Consider the following 25,586-nt stretch of genomic DNA (forward strand, 5'->3'; position numbering starts at 1 on the left):
GTCTAGTAATTAGAGATTTCCAACTCTCTGAGCTGACTTGCTTGAGTTATTTGTTCCACTCATTGTTTTTGCTACGTGACACAACTTAAATTCTTCAGCTTGTATACACTGCTTGGTTCTCAGCCCCACACAGAGAAGAACCTGGTTATAATTCATTACCAAAACTATGAAGCTGAGAGGAAGTGGACTGGAGTGAAGGAAGTTTGGACTTAATTTATGTAAAGTGCCCTGTATAGGTGTAAATTTACTCACTGAAAATTAGTGTTAAAATGCTGTTGTTTAAACCTATAATTCTCTTAATCAAGCATTTTACTGGGCTTTCTAAAATCAGCTGACACAAAGTATTTTGTTTATGTTAATCTTAACTCTGTTTGTATGACATGCTGCACATGGACATCAGGATTTGTCCTAGCTACTTTTGTTTAAATCTAGGTACTAATAAGGGGAGAACAGCCTTGATCTAGAACTTTTAATAAGAAACTAGCACTACTTCCCAAAAATGAAATGTACAGTCTGGACTGGATACTGAGTCCCAAAAAAATCTCGGCTAATGAATCCACAGTGAAGTTAATTTATCTTCAACTGTAACCCAACTGACCTTTGCTTTTCTTTTCACCTCCAACATACTGGTAATGTGATAGTATTTCCCCCCCTCTTGTTACTGTTTTTAGTTTAACTGCTAATGTACACACAAAATTATTCTAGTACTAATTAAACATTTTCAAGCTGTCTCACCAAGCCAGTCACGTGCACACAGTTTCCCACACACATTTCTCACAGTAAATTAGTAACAATTGTTCATATGGTTAATAGTTCAGAGGAAGAAGTTCTCCCATTAGAGGTGTATTGTATTGCCATAATATAGGCCTAAAATTGACACTACATTGTTGTGTATGCAAGTTCTGCTTAAAATGATGCCAGAGTGAAGCACCAGGATTCATTAAATTGAGCAGAGTTTCTCATTAAATTTGTAGATTGACAGTCAGAACAGGCTGTCATTTGTTTTTTTCAGCTATTTTTTCATACAGTCAATGCTCTATTTAGAGTGAAACTTTACCACATGATGGTAGGGAGGTGGATATACCTTGTGGAAAAACAAGTAAGAAAATATTTTGCTTTATTATTATGCTGGAAAGGGGATAAAACTATTGGGAGCTTTATATGCTTTGGGTTCCTGATCCATGTTTTTTTTTTTTCTTCCTCTTCCTTGCAGCCTAATTTAGTCCCAAAACAATATGTGTTGCTTGGCTTGCAATATGCAGTATATACACATACATTTATCTTTTGAAGAGAACCTAGTTAGTCTTAGCCCCTTTTTTAATATCATCTCCACTGCAGAGATGTTAGCAAGTATATTTCATTTTAACTGTGCTCTATAAATCCTTCATGGAATATTCCAATTAGTAGGGTTGTGCTGAAAGCCGGGCCAAAAATTAACTGATCTTTCTTGCACAGCAAAATGGTTTGATGTCTATAAGAATGGAACAAACTCAATACAAAAATGCTGTTTCTCCTCAAGGAGCTGGAGTCCTCCACAGGCGCTATAGTTTTGCATCTTAACATAAAAATCTGTAAGACTGCACCTTCTGGTATTAACAGATAACACAAGAATACTCTACCCTATGGCAATTGATGCAAGATATCAATGCCTTGAGACTCTCGAAAGAATTTTTTCTTCCATAAACATGGAAGCCCAAACACTGATGAGCATAACTTTTGGAAGATACTCTCACCATGAAATAGCCTTCCGGGGAAGGCTGCCTCTAAAATGAAAAATTATTTATGGGGTACATTCATGAGATGAACTCCTGAAGGGACATCTTTCTGAAATATAGGAAAATCTTCAGAGAATATTATCCCTTTGTTAAGGATCTCAAAATGCTACATCTTTGGAACCATGTCTGAGCAGGGCATTACCTCAGGAGTAAAAGCCTTTAAAAGGGACCCATCCCTTCTCTATGCTATAGTGTACAACTGTTTAAAAGAAGACACTAATGTCTACTACCTATGCTAATTGAAATCTGCCATAGCTTGATAATTCCAGTGTTTTCATTCCTGTCCTGCACAAGGCCAGGAGGAGTAAGTGCAATGTTTGGCTTTGTTTACATTTCACATGCTTTTGGATCAGAGATATTACTACAAACCAGATTCAACAGAGTGACACCAAGGTACTATCCATACTTCTACAAGCCTCCTTCCTTCCATGTCTGGAACAGTGACCCTTGTACCTGAAGTAGTGTAAGAGCTGCAAATGTAGGTGCCATTGCGAAGAGTTGCTCAGATACCAAGGTGATGGGCATTGTATAAAAACCTTTGAGAGACAGATGGATTAGACAGTCTAAAGTGGGGGATGAAGGCTGCTTGAATTCTTCTCACACTGGGCACCTATACATGAGTAGGACAGTCTACTTAGTTTCTACTAGAACTTCACAGCTTTTACATATTGAAACTGTAATTTCCCACAGTAATTTTCAATGCTTCTCTTTCAAGGCACTATGGGATCTCTGCAGCGGACAAAATGTATTCCTCTATATTCCCAAGCATTGTATCAAAAAACTGTACACCCAAAAGGAGCAACGGATTCAGCAAAGGAAGTGGATTGAAATCATGATCTTTTATTAAAGTATCAAATAAATTTTTCAAGTCATTTAGAATATACACAAACTCTTCTCACTTTATAATGAAACCTCCACCCAAAAACCAGCAAGCCCCCTCCCAAACACGTCTCCAAAACCAAGCAACCCTCGAAACACAACCCCCCTCTTTCTAAATGTTTTACCTTCAAAACAAGCCATGTTAAAAACAAATAATTCAGCTATAAAAAGATGCAATATCCATAAAAACAGTTATGTTATAAAAGGCATAGTCAGTTCTGTGCATAAGTGAAGCAAGACACAATTTGGGCTAATAAATCATCTAAGGAGAAAGTTAATTTTAATATGTGTTTTGAAGGGGGTATAAAAATGCAAGTTGTTATGTTCATATAGTTCATTTTCTCTCATCCAAAGATGTAGATACACAAAATCTAATGGGAATTATACCCACATGTGTCTGTTATGTTATTCTTCAGGAAAAATGAATTTTCATGTTTTTTAACATATAAAATAATGGTTTTTTTGGATGACAAAGCTAACAACATGTTAAAAGTGTGATGAACAGTGTTCAGTTAGTTTTAATAAGGTTAGTTACCCTAGTCTGAGCAGTCTTTGGTTAATTAGAAAGAGGGAAATCCTGGCCATTGACTTCAGTGGAGCCAGGATTTTACCCAAAAAGAATTTATATGGTTTAAATGCATTGGTAGCTTAGTGAAATAATGCTGTAACCCTTAAATTCAAAGATGGTCACCTAGTTTATATTAGGATTTCTGCGCAGGCAACATTTAGGAAAAAAAAGAGGAAGAAGTAGTTTACGGTGCAGAGAAGATTGTAAAAGGATAAGTAGTAAACTGGAACAAATATTTATAATAAAATAAAACACACTTGTACACAGAAAATGTGAGCTTTTCATATGTATTTACTTATAAAAACGGTAACTATCCTCCTAACTTTGGTATTTTCCTGAGAAAAATTAAAAGAAATCTCTCATATTGCATCACCATCACAATCATATCTGAATGCCTCTCAATTATTTATCCTCATAACCTCCCCTCCACACACACATCCTAGTGTAGTAAAAGAGTATTATTAATCCTCGTTTGCAAATAGGGAACTGTGGTACATTTTAAAAGGTATTTGGATGCCTAAAGATACATATAGGTACCTTGAATTTCCTCCTGTCTGCCCAAGCTAGTTAATTACACAGACAGATAAGATGTCATGTAATCTGAAGATCAATATATCTTTCAGCAATATTGCTTCTCTATATGAAATCACAAATTGCTCTTTCCCTCATTGGGAAGAATGATATAATGGTTAAAGCTAGCTGAAAGATGTTAATTTTGGTTTTAAAAATTTTTGAAAAATGTCTTTTAAAAATAGAATTTGTTGTGAAAAAAATCCATGTTTGTCAGCATGTTCTGTGGTTTTGATAAAAACACAAAAAATATTTTATTTTTTGCAACTGGAAATCAATGTTTGTGTTTTGTTTTCAGCATCTGAAATTTTAAAGTGGTTGTTAAAAACTGGAAAAATGTTGACATTTTTTGGCAAGAAGAAAAATCATTCCTCAATCCATTCTAGAAATAATTCTTTTCATGTAAACAAAATTGAAAAGCCATTGGACAATGTTGATACTCTAGTTAAAGATTAAAAAAAAAGGGGTGAGTACAAGTCCAAAGTGAATGGGATTTATGCTCCTAAATCCCTTACATGCTTTTCAAGATCTCCCCTTAATGCTTTTTCTAATTCTACAGTTCTTACTATGTTTTCACTGGAATCTTAGAAAAAATAGATCATGGAAGACATTCCCAGCATTTTAATACATGATCTGAAATAATTTTATTACCGCCCAATTTCTCTTAAGTTAGTTCTATCACAGTTTCTATGTCAAGTGAACAATTCAGAAATATAGCTTGCAAATATGGACAGAAATGTGTTGGTACTAATCTACTCTGGCACATTAGTGTTCCCGTTAATTAGACATTAGAGAGTCAGGTACAGTAAAATTCAAGTCTGGAAGTGACATATATAAGTTGCCTTTCCAAGACTATAATCACATACAGTTCAAGTGTGTGTATGGTTTTGTTTTTCAGTAGTTGTCCTACACTGGTCACTATTTCAAAAGCTAACATTTGCAGTCAGTATATGACAGAATTTGAGATACTTCAGTTGGATACTCAGTTATAATACTATAATACTCAACTACCACAGTGTCTAAGGCCTGGTCTACATTACGCATTTAAACCAAATTTAGCAGCATTAAACTGAATTAATCCTGCACCCGTCCACACTACGAAGCCCTTTATATCGATATAAAGGGGTCTTTAAACCAATTTCTGTACTCTTCCCCGACGAGGGGAGTAGTGCTGAAATCGGTATTGCCATGTCGGATTAGGGTTAGTGTGGCCGCAATTCGACGGTATTGGCCTCCAGGCGGTATCCCACAACGCACCATTGTGACCACTCTGGAAAGCAATCTGAACTTGGATGCACTAGCCAGGTAAACAGGAAAAGCCCCACGAACTTTTGAATTTCATTTTCTGTTTGCCCAGTGTGGAGCTCTGATCAGCACGGGTGGCGATGCTGTCCCAAATCCAAAAAGAGCTCCAGCATGGACCGTATGGGAGATACTGGATCTGATTGCTGTATGAGGAGACAAATCTGTTCTATCAGAGCTCCATTAAAGAAGATGAAATGCCAAAGCATTTGAAAAAACCTCCAGGCTATGATACAGAGTCCACAGCACAGTGCTGTGTGACAAGCGTAACGGAAAGCCAAAGAATCAAATGAATGCTCATGGAGGAAGGGAAGGGTTACTGAGGACTCCAGCTATCCCACAGTCCCTGCAGTATCCGAAAAGCATTTGCATTCTTGGCTGAGCTTCCAGTGCCTGAAGGGTCAAAAACATTTTCCTGGGTGTTTCAGGGTATATGTTGTCAATTTACACTCTTCCCCCCCCCCCCGAAGGAAAAGGGAAAAAAATCACTTATCACTTTTTTTCAATGTCACCCTATGTCTACTGCATGCTGCTGGTAGATGGGGTGCTGCAGCACTGAACACCAGCATCCCCTTCCCGGTGGCAGATGGTGTGATATGACTGATATCTGTCTTCATCATCAGCCTGTGAGTGCTCCTGGCTGGCCTCAGTGAGGTCGACTGGGGGCTCCTGGGTAAAAATGGGAATGACTCCCGGTCATTCCCGGCAGATGGTACAAAATGGTTGGTAACCGTCTTCATCATAGCAACTGGAGGCTGAGCTCCATCATCCCCCACCTCTTCATGTCTAAAGAAAAGATTCTATACTGCCTGGACTATCATAGCAGAGGGATGCTTTCTCCCCCTCATTTTATCTCACTAAAAAGTTAGTGTTTCTTATTCCTGCACTCTTTATTACTTCATCACACAAATGGGGGGACACTGCCATGGTAGCCCAGGAGGGTTGGGAGAGAAGGGAAGTAACGAGTGAGGTTGTTGCAGAGGCATGCCCTAGAATGGCATGCAGCTCATAATTTCTGTGGGATCTCTGGGGCTCTGATCTGGAGCAGTTGTGCTCTCTGTTTCTCTAGTACACTTGCCCCATATTCTAGGCAGGACTGACTCTATTTTTAGACAAAACATAAAGAAGGGAATGACCTGAGGAGTCATTCCCATTTTTGTCCATGCGCCCCTGACCGACCTCAATGAGGCCAGCCAGGAGCACCCATGACAGCAGCAGACGGTACAAAATGATTGATAACCATCATCTCATCACCAATTTACAATGGCAGACGGTGCAATAGGGATGATATCTGTCTCTGCTACCTTGCAAAGGCAAATAATGCTGCTGTGTAGCACTGCAGTACCCGCATCTGTCAGCAGTATCCAGTACACATACGGTGACAGTGACAAGGCAAAACAGGCTCCATGGTTCCCATGCTATGGCGTCTGCCAAGGCAATCCAGGGAAAAAGGGAGTGAAATGATTGTCTGCTGTTGCTTTCAAGGAGGAAGGATTGAGTGACAACATTTACCCGGAATCACCCGCGACACTGTTTTTGCATTGGGATATCAACCCAGAATTCCAATGGGCGGGGGAGACTGCAGGAACTATGGGATAGCTACGGGATAGCTACCCACAGTACAATGCTCCGGAAATCGAAGCTAGCCTTGGTACATGGATGCACACCGCCGAATTAATGTGCTTAGTGTGGCCGCATGCACTCGACTTTATACAATCTGTTTTACAAAACCAGTTTATGTAAAATCGGAATAATCCCGTAGTGTAGACATACTCTAAGTGCTGACTCCGAAATGGTGGCAACTGTGTGTTACCTCGTTTAGGAGATGATGTTTTCCATTGTATATTAAAAGAAAAATAAGTCAGCTTAAAATGTAAATATTGTATATATTTTTAAATAGCTATACATCATTTACCTTGAACATTATTTACCTTGATGAGATTGCGGGGAGCACATTAGCATAGAAATTGGGCCTCTTTTGATATAAAAGCTGGTTCTTTATGTGGCTTTTGCACATTGATCTACAGATGACTTGAAGGGTGATAGACAGCTTGGTGATTCACATTAAAAGGCAGAGTTTATTTATTGTTTTACTTAGCATTCTTTTTTTTAATTATTTTATTTTAAAAAATGGACCTGTTATAAAATGGAGTTGAAAAGATTAAAAGTAGAACCAAATTTCAATTGCAATGCACCAGAAATTCATAGACTGTCACTGAAACCAACAGAACCTCTGCAAGGAAGTTGGCAAAGATTGTGTCCACATAAAAAATCTGTGAGTAAACAGAATCTGATGGAGTTGTGCCTGACAGATCAGTAGTCTTGAGCTTGTCCTGTGATTGGCTGAAAGCCACAAAAAGAGAGGCACAACTCCAACAGGTTGGATATTTGATCAATATACATTTCCCTCCAGTGGAGGCGCTAGCCTCATGTCTCCCATCTCTGCCAGAGGTAGGATCTATAACAAAGGGGCCCTGTGAAATGCTGCTCACTGGTTACTCTAGGACTTAGCAGGAATAAAGTACTGTGCCCTCAAAAGTATAAGAGCTGGTACCTTATTTTGGGGAGTCAGCTTACACAGGTCTGATGTCACATATCTGGTAACTTCTGTTGATATAACAATCTCTGTTTTATGGCCTACCAGCATTGCCAAATTGGTACTGTGTCCAAGATGTGTGACCTGCAAAAGTCGGTAATAAAAGGCTTACTCTTCTAAGTTTTTTTTAAGCTTTAGCACATGCAAACAGCATATCTCAGAATTTGACCTCTAAACTGATCTGATTACTGTTAGAAGTAAATGATCCCAGGCTGATATTTCTCGATGCAATCTATACCTTACTTGGTGATAAATCAAACCAGGAAGGGCCATACAGTTCATGGAGGTTCATAGCAAAGCTAATGTGGCATTTGCTTCACTAATATTTAGTGAGATATTTATTTTCTGTCTCGGCATCTTCCTCTTTTCCCCTACTGCACTGGCACAATCAGTGGATGCATTACTCATAGCAGGTGCTTGCATGTAGGTATGGCAAGAGCGATACAGGCTTTCTGCAACTCACATTTTTATAAATATTACACCTCTCCAAGTTGTCCCCCTTTCTATTTGAAAATCCAAATTCTCCTTCCGTTGTCATTTCAATTCAGACTTTCCATGAAGATCTAAGGATTCTCTTGAGCTTTGGGACATGCGTGTGGTTTGGGGGGTGGTTTGGGGGTGAGGGTGGGAGGGAATATGTGTGAGGCACCACTGATGATTACTTACTCACTTTTTGCCTTTCATGGAATCTCTCTTCAATACTCAGTCCAGAGGCAGGAGGTTTCATCACATCCATCTGAAGAGAAGAATTTTGTTTGAGATGATAAAATAATAGTTCTCTTAAGGATTCTGCCTGCTCTAATTAAAATGGGGAAAAGAGACCCCACAGCAGGAAAAAACAATTTTTTCATAAAACAGGGCAAGAATATCTTTCCCTTTCTCATGCAGGTGATGTGTGTAGTGCATATACACCTATTTCTTATTATTGAAGAATTTATACAAGGCACCTGAATGATTGTCTCCAAGGCAATTTTATCTTACAGGAATGAAATACTATATGGTTTCTCTGAGGGAAAACTAATCTACAATTTTCTGTATAGAATAGCATGGGATCAAGTAAGCAGTGCTTTAATATCTCCTCTAGAGGACATCCTATAAAAATAAAAGTGACATATTTTTTACTTGTTTTGGGCACACACTTTTTCATTCCATATGTAACTGAATAATTTATTGGGAATTACACATTTGCTTTATTCATTAGGACTTGTAAAAATAACTGAATTACTTCTAACCTATTCTAGTTTTATGGAAAATGAAGAATGACTTGATTTAGCTATTATTAACTAAATCAAGTGATTCTTTATGAAGCATTTATTTCCATACTGCCAGGAGTTTCAGCTGCAAATAAAACCGTTGGACCAGGATAGAGATTAGTTCAATGAAAGCACAGTGCTTCCCATTCTCGCTTTATAACATGCATCTCATTAGACTATGCAAAATCTGTGACTCCCAACAACAGACAGAGAAAGAGACCGAGAGAGAGAAAGAAAGAGCTTTGCTTCCTCAGCTATGAGTGCAGCAGGCCAGGGCCATGACACAATAATGTAAAGATGATGTGCATACAAATTAAACAGGCAGGACATCTCCTATAGGTTTAGTAAGTTTCCTCCATCACTCTTTCACTTATATTAATGAATGTGCTACAGTGTGTAGACTTATGGATACACTTTGCCATGCACACACATAACAATGCTGGTTAGCAAACCAGTAGATAGTACTTAAATGTTAGAGGAAATAGCACAGGTTGGAATCAGCTAAAGAGTTTCAAAGAATTCATAAAAAAAATAGAGCCTGATTTTTGTTAACACCAAGATCTATTTACAAAGGCGTAAAGTGGGCATAAATTATGGAGCAGTGTAAAACAGCCTTAGTATAAATGAGAATCAGGCCCTTAAAGTCTTATGGCAAACAATGTACTTACAAATCTTTTATCTTGTCTATATCTTTTGGTACTAAATTATTTCATTTGGGCCTGTAGTTGCCTGCAGTTTTAAAAGAATAGCTTTTTTTTTCAATATTGGCTCACTGTGTGCTTAGAGAAGAGAAAAGAGATTGATATAAATAGAAAGGTTACAGTTACAAATATCTGAAAAAGTCAGTTTCAGGCAGAGGTAAAATGTTTGGATTCATACTTTGCAGTAAGGTGGACAGAGCTCAGATCAGAATTCCTACTTCAAACAATATTCCTTTTGGGGGAAGATGGAGGAACTGTATCATTTAATTTTTATTGTTATAACTATAAAACTAACAGACTGTCACTGTTCAGGTGCTGATCTGACACATTGCGCTGGAGAATGCTGGGAAATGATGGGTGCATAGGAGATAGAGAACTGGGCATCATCCATGTTCTGCTGCCCTTCAGCCTGTATTTTCTCACCTGCTGTCCCAGTAGCTTTGTATAGAAGTTGAATAGTGTAGGTGACATATCTGAGCCTTGTGGGATCCTGTAAGTGTGGGCTTTGAAGGTCAAGGAACAGTTGCCCATAATAACATTTGAGTATGATAAGAAAGACAGGACTTGAGCCATTTCACGAAACTTTCACTCACCTCTGCAGCTTCTTGGAAGCAGGACAGAAGTATTTGGCAAGCAACTTTATCAAATGCCACAGAGATGAGCAACAAGTACTCTCTCTATTACATGTTTTGGCCTGGCTATTGAATCAGTCTGCTTGCACAAGTCCTATCTTATTTTTTCCAAGGGCTACATGAATAGTATTACACAATAACTTTGTTCTGCAATCTTTTAATGACATCATAAAATCTCTTGTTCAGTGCAAGAAAATACTTTATGATGATATCATCGAAGGAAACAGAATATTAAATGGAAAATAATTAGGCATATCATTTTATTTAAATAGTGCTGTGAGAGCAAAATACAGATTCTGCTTAGCAAAGATTGTGCTGTATGAAACTAGCATTGAGTTTCCATATATCAAGCTCCTCATCTCTTTTTTTAAGATTTTGGGACTCCAGAATGATCCTGTCCCAGTTTTTTAGGGGTAAATGTAAAATGGTATTAAATTTTATAAATTAGACATGTACTATCACCTAAAAATACGGAATTTCTTGTCTCTGGCATTAACATTTCATTGGCAGTACTCTTTTAATAAATCTTGGCATTATTGTTAAATTATTCATATGGTGGTGAATGAAAACACATGACAATTTTTTAAAATGTATTCTTCTAGCATCTTGCAATCAGCTAGGATGCCACGCTGCTGGTTATTTTTCTGAATCTTGCCATCTGAATGCTCTGAATAAATTTTACTTTATTAAGTAAGTTTCAGTCTTGTTTCCAAACATTTCTTTTATGATTTTTACAGCTTCACTGATATAGTATTACCCTTCTATTTTATTTTCTCCTCTTGTCTTGATTTCCCCTTATATTTACCATGTGCTTTATTTTAGCATTCTTGCAATCTATCATTTTAGCTTTGAAAAAGATATTCCTTATTATCTGATCTCCTCTAAATGTACTTAACTTTGTGACACTCTCCTTTCTCTAAGTGACCTTTGTGATATAATCCTTTACTGTTGCATCCTGAAAGTGACTTCTGACAGCTGGTGCACTTTTAATTCTCAAACAGCAGAACTACACTTCTTGACATTCCTATAGTATTCCTAATGTGTAAATTTGAGCAATATAACAATTACATAACATCTCTAAAAACATCATACATTTTTTTCTTTTTCTGAATTGGCATGATTTTTATTCCTCGCGTATTGATACTGAATGTGATGAAAAATACAAAAAAAACCCCAAAGAACAAAAAAAAATTCTTGCTCGGAAAAAATTTCACAGATCAAAAAACAAAAACCAACCCTATGTTAGCATGGAGGTAAATTTGAAAAAAAAATCTACCACTTTAGTTGCAAATCCCAGAAGTATATATTGTAATTTTTCAAAAACTCAAATGTTAGAAGGCCTGGAAATTCCAAATTAAGTTTTCACTTTTCAAAAAACCTGAAAATCTTCAGAAGTATGGAAATGAACACAAAGGATAACACGAGCAACCTTAACTAGGCCCGCCATGACATTACTCTGAAAATAGCCAGAAAATCTGGGACTACTTTATCAATCTGTTACATGGGCTCATCTTATTCATGGTCACAAAGACATTATCCTTAATATTAATGAGTCCTGGGGGAATTCTGTGCAAAAAAATTAAAAATTCTGTGTACAATATTTTAAAATTCTGCAAATTGTATTTGTCAAAATAACACTACATAATCATGCCAGTTTCAATTATTTTGGTAATTTATTTCAAAATATGTGTCAGTAAATATGTCTGTAACAATACAGACACACACAAAAAATTTTCCCCAGGATCAGAGAGTTAAAGTATCTCCTATGACAACCCAATTTCTGTTTCTCTGCCCTCACCCCGCAGCCCCCAGAGCCCAGCTGGGGGGCCAGACACCCACAACCCCTCTCCTCCCAGAGTCCAACCACAGGGCCCTCCCAGCCCAGACACCTGTCCCCCTACCCCTCCTCCCAGAGCTCAGATGTGGGCCCCACTAGCTGTCAGAGCCCAGGGATCCAAAGGGAGAAACAGCCTGATGCTGGGTCCCAGACTTGTGTGGAGTTTCCTGTGCTCCACTGTCTCCTTCCTTCAGGGCATGCGGGGAACTGAAGCCCATTTCTGCAAAATTCTGCATTGCTCAGTATCGCAGAATTCCCCCAGGAGTAATTAATGGACTTCTATCTTGGATGGACAAGGCTGCTTCCACATTCTGGGTATTCCTATGTTGGTGTCACATGGGCATAGTTAAGGGTTTCTGGGTTACCTTAAGTGGTATTCTTAAGAGTGCATTTCAATAGTTTTTGAATATGTGAATCCTCTTGTAAAGTACAACTTGCCTTTGGAATTTCCTGCCTTTTGAAAATGTGTTTTCTGAGAACATTCCATTTTTCTTTTAAGGAATATTTGGCAGAGGTATGATTCTTTCAGCCTGGAATCTGGGCTTCCACTATTGCACAGGAATTTCCTTAGGTGTTATAAATCATTTAAGAATTGCTTGGTCTGGGCCTGATCTAAAGCTCACTGAAGTTAATAGGAATCTCTCAACTGACTTTCATAGGCTTTGAGTCAGGCTCTATATGCTTAAAAAGAAGAATGTCTCAAAAACAGATAGGCTAAAGATATTCCAAATTTATGTAAAGATATTTTGTGAGATTTTATTCCAGAAGAACATAGACTTCAAGACTAGACTTCAGGAAATTTCAGGTGCAATTTTGTTCATTTTTGAGCTGGGGAATCCATTTTTGTCATGTTTGTCAATCTTTTTCCATTTCTGTTACAATATAGTGGGAGTGTGACTAAACGAATTGGCAGCTTATTTCTGAAAATCATCATTGAGGAGCCTTGCTGAAGATTTTGGCAAGCAGTACTGTAGGTCTGAATGTGAACATAAACAAGGGGGTGGGGTAGCTCAGTGGTGTGCACATTGGCCTGCTAAACCCAGCATTGTGAGCTCAATCCACTTAGGGATCTGGGGCAAAATCAGCACTTGGTCCTGCTAGTGAAGGCAGGGAGCTGCACTTAATGACCTTTCAGGGTCACCTCTAGTTCTATGAGATAGGTATACCTCCATATTAAATTATGAATGATGTACATCTTAGTTCTCTACTAAACAGACATACTGGAGGAAAAATATCCAAGAGACAAATAAACAAACTGTTGAAAAAGTTGTATTATCTTAAGGTCTAACATTTGTGTAAAAAGACTCTTCAAAGTTTCAGTATGTTTCTTTGGCCTGGTCTATACTGGGGGGTGGGGTCAATGTAAGATATGCAACTTCAGCTAGCGGAATAGCATAGCTGAAGTCAACATATCTTATTTCGACTTACCTCCCATACTCACAGCGCAGGATTGACGGCCACGGCCAGGGCCGGCTTTAGGAAGTGTGGGGCCCAATTCAAACATTTTCAGCAGGGCCCTGGCAGGGATGACTAAAAAAAAAAAAAAAAGTGTAAAAAAAAGCCTTTCATTTCTTACATGTATTATTTACTTTCTATAACTATATAAATAATAAAATTATATATTATGTACATTGCATCATATATGCTGTTGATTGGTTATTAATGACCTTCATTTCCTATGTGTGGGTCTCTGTCACTCCCTAGGGGTGTGCACATGTGTGGGTCCGAGCTGCTCCCTGCCCCCATCATTAAAGCAGGTGTGCAGTGTTACTGCCCTGGGAACTGCAGGGCACCAGTGGACATCGGGCTGGTTGGAGGCAGGACAGGGGCTGACTGGAGGTAAGTTATGGCTGCAGGCAGGGCAAAGGGTGGGGGGCTGGCTGGAAACAAGGGGGTGTGGGGCGGGCTGGCTTCAGGCAGGGCCACAGTGGGGTGCAGCAGGCATTGGCAGGGCTGGAGACAGAGGAGTGCGGGACTGGCTGGCTTCAGGCAGGGGGGTGCTGCAGGGTTTGGCTGGAGACAGGCAGGAGGTGCGGGGTTGGTGTGGGCAGGGGCTGTGTGGGGCTGACTGGCTTCGGGCAGGGCTGCAGGGGGTGTGGCAGGGGCTGGCTGTGGGCAGGGGGGCAGGGGGTGCAGCAGAGGCATCTGGAGCCCCAGCCCTTTAAATTGCCCCCAGAGCCTCCCCCCAGGGCTCTTGGGGCTATTTAAATGGCCTGGAGCTCCAGCCAGGGTCATGAGGCTTGCCGCGCTCAGGCCGGAGCTCCGGCCGGGGTCACGGGACCGCAGGGCTTGCCGCACTTTGACAAGAGCTCCGGCTGGGAGAGCAGAGCCACGGGGCTTGCTGCTCTCAGGTCGGAGCTCCAGCGGGGGTCGCGGGGCTGTGGGGCTTGCCGCGCTTTTGCAGGAGCTCCAGCTGAGGCGCAGGGCTGCTACGCTCTGGCCAGCGCTCTGGCCAGGGGAGCAGGGCCACAGAAGACCCCAGAACGGACTGCAGCAGGGTAAGTAAAAAAAATTAAAAAGGCACCTATGACGCGGGGCCCTCTTAGGTGCGGGGCCCCATTCCAGGGAATCGGGCGAATCAGCCTAAAGCCGGCCCTGGCCACGGCTCCCGCATTGACTCTGCTACCACTGCTAGTTCTGATGGAGTTCTGGAGTCAACAGGCACGTCTGGGGATTAATATATCACATCTAGACAAGACACGCTATATTGATCCCTGATAGATGGATCGCTACCCGCAGATTGGGTGGGTAGTCTGGACATACCCTCAGGATTGGAAGGGACCTCAGGAGGTCATCTAGTCTAACCCCCTGCTCAAAGCAGGACCAATCCCCAGACAGTTTCATATTATGTTTGTATAAAGAACAGGATATACAACATAATCATAATGTGTAAATTTTTACACTCTCTATGGAAACGCCACAATACCATGAAAAAAAATGGTGCTATTGAAATAGTTTTGGGTGCCCAATTTTATAGGGGGCCTGATTTTCAAAAAGTGCAGAGAATGCTCCCTGTGAAAAACACCTTTAAGGTGTTTCTATCTTGGTTCCTCACAATTAAAACTTTCAAAATCTAAAGTCACTTTTGAAAATGTTGGTTATAGTTTTAAAAAAGTACCATGGATGCGATCCTGGCTTCACTGAAGTCAATTGAATTTTTTCCATTTACTTTAATTGGGCTTGAATGTCACCCTATATATTTAATACCCCTAAAAACTCTTTGACCAAATTATGTAAGAAGAATTTGACATTTGATACTGCTCTCAACCTCTCCTTATCTCCCTTTCCTCCCTCTCCAACCCAAACAATATGTATTATTGATGATTTATTTGTATAATAAAGAAAGGGACAATAGTTATTTCCCTTGTTCATGCAAGCAGTGTCATTCTGTTCAATGGAGCCACTCCCACTGAGCACAAGTTAGGCACAACTTGAGACAAGGTCCCTGTTGTGAGGGGAAAAAAAAAGGTAGACTTTGAAATACACGTTTGCAAATGCTATTTTTTGCTTTTCAAATTAAGAAGAAAGTAGTGCTGGTTTCTAGTACAGGGCTGAAACCCTGGTAATTGGTCTATATATATTTCTACAAGTAAACATCCCCTCTTATAGTGCTTTTGGAAATTGAAGATGAAGTGAACATATTTTCCTAAAACAGTGGTTCTCAAACTTATTTGATCATGTCCCTTCTTTGTGGCTGTAGCAGTTTACACCCCCCTGACACCACACATGTATATATATAGATAAAAAAATCAACATGCAATTCTCTCTAAGTATTAATAACAGTAAGATTTCCATTCAAACAGAGTCAATGATCCATTGTAATAAGAGCAAGAAAAACTGTGATTGTGGTTGATGTTTACAATTAAATGTGCACATAGCATCACAGTAAACAGATTTGTGGCAATAACTTTGTATAATACAATGCACGCTTAACAGAAATCTCTCAAAATGCACAAGGTCATCTGGATGTGCCTGGAGGAATTAGTTTTGCTAGTTATTCATTGCTGTGGGTAAAATGTGTGTAATTCCCCCTCACCCTCTATACATTCCATGTCCCCCAATGGGGCCCATCATCCCAGTTTTAGAACATCTGTGCTAGAAGAAAGTCCATGTTTGAATAAGTATTTTCATGGTGAATTAAAGATTTAAAGAGACTTCCGCCTCACAATGAATGTCACAGCATATAGAGCATGCCACTGGGGGTCAGGACACCTGAGTTCTTTTCCTTGTTCAGTTGCTGACCCCCTATGTGACCTTGAGTAATGGACTTAACTTCTCTGCACCTCATTTATGCCATTTGTAAAAATATTATTGTGATTGTTCATTTTAATTGTTACAATAGCATCTAGAGATCCCAACCAGGATGACCCCATTGTGCTAAACACCTGTGCAAACACATGAGAGACAATTCCTGCCCTGAAAAGTCTAACCTAAAAAGGAAGAAATGATACTCAATCACCTTGATGTAAATCTTCTGAGATCTCTGGAAGAAAAGTGCAGTACAACTGCATTATTATATTATTAATTAATAGAGCAGGTTAACATTTTATAAACAATTTTTGCCAAAAAATTGAAAATATAAAATTGTTTATATTATACAGGGTCTGAAGGGGACCTGTTTTTAATGTTTAAAAAAATTCACAAAATGTATATAAATTGTATTAAAAATGTCATCAAAACCACGATTGAAACAGTTATTGACGTGTTTTGTATATCACAATCTGGTTCGGTAAATGAAAAGTTTGAATAATTATGTTGATAATGATTTTCAATACAAATTTTGATAAACAAGTCATGCCATTTTTTTTCACAACCACATTTTTGGGAAAATTTAGCAGTTACTTGCAAAGTTTTTATGTTTATTCCAAATATTTCATCCAACAACATTAATTGATAGATTTTTATGTAATAATGAGCCATGAGAACCAGATATTAGGAACAAAGTAACAACTTCCCAATGGTATCAATGTGAATATGTGCTCTCTCAAACTGAGTTTTAATCCCTTATATTTACTTATATCCATTCTATAGATGTGTGAGGAAAACTAAGGGCCAGGGAATCTAAAGCAATGTAAGGGGTCCAATTAATGTAGCCATTCTACCAGGTCAGAACTTGTTAACTGAATCATTTGATTTATTTATTTAGATTTTAACAGTAACTTTTTCACACTCCAGGTGTGATTAGAAAGACCATACCCTCCACAAAGATTTTATCTTAATAATTGAATTATTATTACAAAAGTATAAATAAGTCTGCCAAGTTAACAACAGAGAGGAAGAGAGAGGCCCCAGTTTAACCTCAAGTTACAGAATTCAACAGTGCTCACTTGCACAGTGTGAAAGAATAATTCCCTCCATTTCAGGAATTCCTGAGTAAAATTCAATGGCCTGTGTTGTGCAGGATGTCTTTCTGGGCTCAAAATCTATGATTAAGAGTCTCCTGTGGCTGAGCTCATCAACCAACCTGTCCGCAAGTGTGTGGGTAAAGATATGGGCTTTTCAGCATGTCCAGGAGTTAACACATCTGGATTTGGGCATACTGTGTGTGGAGCTGAACGAAATCGAATTCCAAATGTGAGTTGAAGGTCATGAATGGCTAACACTACCAGCAGAACTCTCTCTTTTAAACCAATGGGGATTGAACCCATGTGCCTTTGCTGATCTCAGCTGCAGCAGTATTGACCACAAAGAAAAATGATCTTGGGTAACTAAGTCCTCAACCACTGAATATATGTTAAAATCATTTGAACTGCACCCAGGAAACTATTGTGCGGATCGCAGGGCATGGCTATTATGTGCTGTTTGTGAGACATACTACTTAATAAACACACAGCCAAATCATCTTTGTTTCCAAACGGTCTCAGCATATAAACCCCTTTACTGTTAATGGCTACATTTTATCTAGCCCAGCATAGATGTGCAAAAAAGCTGCAAGAGAGTGCAAGAAGTCCTTCACATGAGGCAGGCATAGTCACTTTACTTAATCCTCCAATGCACAAGGAACAGAGGAATCGAATGTGGAAAATGGTACTAGACACTTTAAAGAGAATACAAGGAAACAGGCAGGGGATAGGGCCATGACTGAACCCAATAAAAGGGCTGCACAAGTCTGTACAAGCCCAGTACTGAGGTACTGTGCGTGTTTCAGGGCTCGTTTACACTACCGTGCAGGGTCAATCTAAGATAAGCAACTTCAGCTATGTGAATAGCGTAGCTGAAGTCAACGTACTTAGATCTACTTACCGCAGTGTCTTCCCTGTGGTAAGTTGACAGCTGGTGTTCTCCCGTCGACTCTGCTTGCTCTTCTTGTTCTGGTGGAGTACTGGAGTCGACGGGAGAGCACTCAGCTGTTGCTGGATCGATCATTGCCTACTGACACAATAAAAGGAAGAAGAGTAGAGGCTCCTATAAACATCTGTCTCTATACGTGTATATACTGTATAAAGCTACCGTAGATTAACAAGACAAATGCAAAATGCTCACAGCATGTGAAACCATGTGAAACTTGCCTGATTTCAGGCTTCATTACAAGCGTAAACCCCAAACCATGTTCACTGTCAATTTTAGAAATGTTTGAAACCCTCCCATGCAGTTCTGGGGCCAGTTGAGGGTTAGTACCAAAATAATGGAAAATATATGGACTTGTGTGGCTGTGACACAAAGCCAGGCGAGAGGTGATAGTTTCACTGAGTACCACTTGAAGATTTTTGACTTGTTTGATCCTTAAAATCAAAGTAAATGTCAGAGCTCGCCAATTCATGAGGACTGAAATGAAAGAAAATATTCAAAGGAACCCCAGGAAAGTGAAGAGCCTGATTTTCACACAGCTCAAATATCAACTTTTGAGATCTTTGAAAACAAGAATGTACCGTGTAAAATCATTAATTAAACAAACCAACCAACCAAAAAAACCTGCTTCCAAATCAAAACAAATAAAAAAGCCACCGTAGTTTTAAAATTAAAAGTGGCAAATGTGTTTGCTCTGTTTTGATACATTTAATTAAGAGCTTAATTTAATAAAACTCAAAGGAAAATGGGGAAGGTTGCAGCTGTTTAAGCGCCTGGTATGTTTCCATTCAGCTTCTAAGTCAGTAGATTTTTGTTGTGCTTCATTGAATTGACAACTAGCTGTTGTGGAAAATTTAATAGCTATGTCTTATGCAAAGGGTGTGCTCTACAACTAAAACAAATAAAAATGAGGAAATGTACACATTGTACCTTTGAAAGATTGCAAGAAGTGGTGCAAAAGGTTTAGGTTACAATAACATCTGAAATGAGCCTGAGAGTGGGAACGTAGCAGTGCTTGTTTCAAAGAGGAGCCAGTTCACTAAACACTGGAGTGATTTAATGCACCATCAATTATTTCCTGCCTGTCATTTAAACAGGCTTCACATATGCATGGCAGGTCCATGAGTGCAAAGAGGAGGTAGAGGGTAGGATTTATTGGCTGGGGCAAACACCTGCGAATTAAGCAGCTCAGAAATTAGCCACAAGTAGCATATTAGTGCAGCTAATCAGGCACGGTTCAGTATTTCAGTTTCTTGATTTGCCCATAAATAAGGCTGTATGTGGCTGCCCTGGGGCCTTCTGGTGATTAACAGCCCTGACCTACAGTAAAGTGTGCAGTCTGAACAATTTAGTGAGGTTTGCAGGAGTACATTGTAAGTATCTTGCCTAGAAGACTTCAGGATCTATAAAGTTCCTGATATCTGGATGTCTTGTTCATACATTTTAGCAGGCTATTTAATGATCAATTTGCTTTTCATTCATTTTCCAAAGTCAAGTTATGTTGAAAACTATCAGCTACTACTTTGAAAACTATCAGCTACTACTGTACAACTACTGAATACAGACTTCTTCCCTGTATTTTTTTCATTATTTGGATATCAGCAAAAGTGTCAATGAAGCTACTGGTAGTGCAATTTTAGATTTCAAGCTGTCTTGGTTGACTTTCATCACAGGTTGAAATGACATGTTCTTTCTTGATTCTTTCTAGGTTCCTGTTTGGCTGAGTCTACCTGTTAAGAATTGAAGTAAAGAGCTACATAGAGGGAGCTGTGCATAGTGCTCAACAATAATGAATTTCATTTAGTCCTGCAAAACACTGAAGCTAGGCTATATATTCTTGATTGCAATCCACTGACACCTCATCTATTAACTAACTACAAAGCATTATAGAATCAAAAGGCTAGAAGGAACCATAAGGGTTATCTAGTCTAATCCCAGGCTAAAATGCAGGATTTCTTGTGCCTAAACCATCCAAGATAGATGGTGATCCAGATGCCTTTTGAAAACTTCCAGTGAAGGAGCTTCCACAACCTCCCTAGGCAGCCTGTTCCACTGTCCTACTGTTCTTACAGTTAGGAAGTTTTTCTTGAGATTTAATCTAAATCTTCTATGCTATAGTTTGAACCTATTGCCTCTTGTCCTGCATTCTGTAGCAAGAGAGAACAACTTTTCTCTATCTTTTTTATGGCAGCATTACCAGTATTTGAAGACTGCTATCATATCCTCACCTTAATTTCTATTCCAAATGGAACATATTCGGTTCCTTGTGTTTCATATAGCTTGCTCATATAGCTTGCATTCCAACCCTTAAATCATCTTTCTTGCTTGCCTCTGGATCCTTTCCAGTTTCTCTAAATCCTTTCTATACATTGGTGACCAAAACTGGACATAGTACTCCAGTTGAGGCCTAACCAGCACTGAGTAGAGTGGTACTATCGCCTTCCATGACTTTCATATTATACCTCTGTTAGTGCAACCTAAAATTGTATTTGCTTTTTTTGCAACAGAATCAATTGCTAACTCATGTGAAGGTTGTAATCCACCACAACTCCCACAGCAGTATCCCTGTCAAGCCAGTTTTCCCCATTCTGTATTTGTGCATATGGTTTTTCTTCCCTAAGAGCAGCACCTTACAATTGTCTTTGTTGAATTTCATTTTGTTACCAATAGTCCAGTTCTCCAATTTATCAAGAGCCCTCTGAATTTTAGTTCTATCCTTCCAAGTGTTAGCAACCCCCCCAGCTTTGTATCATCTGCAACTTTGATCAGTTATGCTCTTTATTGCTATAGCCAGGTCATTAATAAAGATGTTAAACAACATCTGACCCAGAACAGTGAAACCCCATTGAGACCCCCCCTCCAATCTGACATCATTTCATTGATAGTTACTCTTTGTTTGTGGTTGTTTAACCAATCATGTATCCACATCATGGTAGTTCCGCAAGGCGCGTATTTCTCCAGGTTACTTATCAGAATATCATCTAGGACTGTGCTTAAAGCCTTGATGAAGTCCAGGTATATTATGTCCATTGCATTTCCCTTATCGACAAAAACCAGTTACCCAGTCAAAGAAGGAAATCAAGCTGGTTTGGAATGATTTATTCTTGGTAAATCCATGCTGGCTGCTAGTGATTATCCCTTCATCCTCCAGATATTCACAAATTGAATGTTTTATACATTGCTCTAGTAGCTTCCCGGGTATCGCAGTGAGGCTGACTTGTCTAAAATTCTGTGGCTCCTCTTTTTTCCTTTTTTTAAAGATGGGCACTATGTTAGCCCTTCTCCAGGCTTCCGGGACCTGTAATCCATAAGTTTGCAAATACTACTGGCAGTGGCTCTGAGATTTCTTCAGCTAATTCCTCCAATACCCTCGAAGAATAACATCAGGCCATGCTGAGTTGAATTCACTCAAATTAGTCAGAAGATCTGATGTGTTCTTAGCTATCTGAATCCTCATCTCTTCCCTTTTATTGTCTATGATAACTTTGCTAGTTGTCTGATCACATGTCATTTTTTTGTGAGAAGACTGAAGTAAAGTAGGTATTGAACATACAGATTTGGAGCTCTCTTGTAACACTATCCATGTGCTCAGAAATGTTAGTGGAAGTTGTATTGACTTTACTTCATTAGGAAAAATATCTTCCTTGTGAGAAGAAAGGAAACGATAAGTCCCTGAAAGAGGCAAGGTTGAATTAGGCATCCCTATCACCCAGGATGTTGGATGGTGATAGCTCACAGTCCTCCCTCTCAAAGAGAAAACACCAGGAAGAAGAGGGGGGTTGGTATGAGTGGCTGATAGGAAGAAGGTGTGTGGCAGGGAGTAGGATTGTGTGTGTACAGGCCTGGGCAACATTCTGTATGGAAAGAGACCAAAAAGTCTGGAAGTGTTTACTTTAGGGAGGATGCACATAAGAAGGATATAATAATGAATGATGTAGAGAAGGTAGATTGGACATTTCTGTTTATTCTTTCTCATAGTACAGAAACAAGGGAGCATCTGATGAAAATGAAATAGAACAAATTAAAAACTAATAAATAGAAATGCTCTTTTACACAACACATAATTCATTACCGTAAGATATTATTGAAGTCAAGAGTTTAGGAGGTTTCAAATAAAAATTAAATGTGTATATTGATCCACAACTGCATTGGATGGGATAAAAATACTATTTACAAGATATATACCCTCATGCTTCAGAATGTAATCCAAATATTAATTGATGGGTCTAGAAAGAAACTTTCCCTATGAGGTCTTATTCCATAATTGTCTCTTATAGAGTTCCTTGCACTTTCCTTTGCAACATGTGGTACTGGCTACAGTCAGTGTCAGGATACATGACTGGACGGATCAGAGTTCTAATCTAATATTTCATATTTTCCTATGGATTAGGGCAACTCATTTCTTCCCAGCGAAGGCAGCACTGAGGAGGAGAGCTGCTAGTTTGCTGTGGAAGAGCAGAAGAGAGAGGGAAAAGGGGAAGTATTAATTTGCAAACCTGGAAACTTTTATTTAAGGTCTTATGATGGGTTCAGTTAGTTATACTACTATTTATAAATTAGGGTGAGATATTCTTGGGTTTGTGGCTGTCAAGTAGATAATCCTTAACCCGGAATAAAACTCTAAAATGTGCACTTCTATGCTACATAATAAGCTATATTTTACATAGTGTCCTTTCATACCATTGTACTACATAGCATTCATAGATTTAATAATGGAGTTATAGAATTTAAATAATAAATAATAGAGAATTAGAGAAATTATTTATTTATTTAATAGCTTTACAATATTGCTATGTACTGGGATAACACATACAACTATTAAAAGGTAAAATAGGGAGACAGAAGCTAAAATGAATTCATAAAAACTGATACCAGAATAGACAATGCTTCAGAATATAATGTGCAGTCTAGAATAATAAGAATGTAGCACTGGGACACAATCAGATCTATTAAGATTCTTCAGATGCATTGCAAGATACCAGTTTCCAGGGCCACTTCTATGGAAAAATAAAGTAGCATTTAAAAGTGAAGCTATGACTCTGAAAAGTGTGCATGGTAACATCAGATCACTGAAGTGACAGAGTTCTTGTTATAAAAGAGCTCTTGTCTTTTGGTAAAGACGATGTTAAATCTCAAAATACAGTAAACTCAAAATGGCTACATAAAATCAAATACAGATTAAAAAAACAGATTTATTGTGAGAACTCTGAAATGATATCTAGATGATCCCCTGAGCAGCCCTTGAAATGTCAAAGATGATAATACGGTAACAACATCTGGGAAGTATTTCTGGTTTTACACTTAGCCTTTTGGCAGGAATTTATTAAGACAGAATAAGCCTGTGACTTTTCAATTCCAAGTACAATTTGTTTCTCTAATATATCTGCAGGAGTAATGTGTGATGGAATTTTTCCTTTCACAGGCCCAGTAGTTGTGGGTGATGATATGCTATAATAGGTTCTCTCAGGCCATATCTCAACAAGATAAAACACAACACATGTACATCTGTGGCCCAGTGTCAGTGCCTTAAATGTACATCAGAAATGCATTAAATCTTCTGATTGCTATTTTGTTTGTACAGCTTGTTGGTTCAGAATTTCCTTTATAATGTACTCTGCTGATTACCTTGAATTATTGTTATCTCCTTGGTAGAATAAGCACACCTTGTTCAGAAATACAGTAGTACAGATGTGGCTTGATCCTTTTTCTTTATTAGTAGAAACAACAAATGTTCTTGCGAGTTACACAGGTACCCATGTGCTTACTGAAAAATATATTTCAAAATCATTTGTACCCAGCAATACTTTTTAGACAGAAATAAAGACACATGATATCACATCAACTATTTTTCCACACTGTTCTGTGTGAGTGTGTACAGTATCTATGTAATGTCATACTGTCATAGAAAGTGAAATGTTACATACAACTGTGTAAAAGAATGAGCTTATATCATAGATTTGCTATTCTTTCTGTCCAGTTTCTAAGGTGGTTTAAATCAATGTAACTCCCATGAAAGTAACTGGAGTTACACCGCTTTACTCACCACCTGAATATCTTATCCTAAGGCTTCCCTGCTTGGACAAGAGAATACTCCTACAGTATATGATAAACATTAATTAAACATTATGGGAAACTAAATCAGCATGTTTCTCATTGTGGGATGGGACATACTTAGACCTTTTATTCCTATAGAATTTGAGGAGGAATGGATTTCCTTTATTCCACCTTAGCTTTTCCAGCTATGTAAAACATCTTTTAAGAAGGACTCAGATTGGGAAAAAAATTATTGATGCTTTGCCAATCTCTGGCCATAACATACCTCTGCCTACTTGATACAACAAAATATTCAGAGTATATTATGCAGAGGTACAAAATACGATCATGTGGTGCTCCTGGGTTCCTTAGGCTTAGCTTCCCTTTACTTGGTTTCAGATACACTCCTGGGCACAGCTGGTTTATAGCATAGGCACATACCAAGGACTTCAGCCTCGTGAGTAATGGTATGATGTCAGAAACTAAGGTTTCATTAAAAATGTTTCTAGGTTACACGATAGTGAAGAAAAGCTTTAAAATACAAATCAGGTGTAAATATCTGCCTGAGCCAGCAGACAAACCCAGGCGCTGCAGCAGCTACTAGAGCCTAGGGAAAATGCTGTGTCACCCCTCATTCACCACCAGAGCAGATTAGATGCCCTGCTGATCTGGGTAGGGGAGTGGCCTATCCAGAGAATGCCAAGATTTGTGCAAGTAGCATTTACTTGCACAAATATTAAGAGAATATTGTGATTTGTGAGAATACTCACATTTGCATACAAACAAGATAATTTGCCTGTGACCAATAGCATGTGGTATCCATTATTCAGCATTCATCTCTTATTAATTACTCTGCTGTTTAAAAAGTTTCAGTCATCCAATCAAGGAGACAAGCCATTAACAAGTGACATAGGTGACCAATCCTAAAAAATACAGGAAAGAGTCAAAGTGAGCTGTTCTTCTTTAAGTGACATCTGCATATTCCCTCTCATGGGATGTGCTGACTGGGTGCATCTTAAATGAATCAGTTGTATCATGGTTCCATGTGCTCCTGGCCAAGGTAAGGAGCCTCCACAAGGAAAGTCTCTATGACAGAAAACATCCCCTAGATAGATCAGACCCTATTGCTTCATACCCAAGCTCACTGGATCC

This window comes from Gopherus evgoodei, chromosome 2 (genome assembly GCF_007399415.2).
Source record: "Gopherus evgoodei ecotype Sinaloan lineage chromosome 2, rGopEvg1_v1.p, whole genome shotgun sequence".
NCBI lineage: Eukaryota > Metazoa > Chordata > Testudines > Testudinidae > Gopherus > Gopherus evgoodei.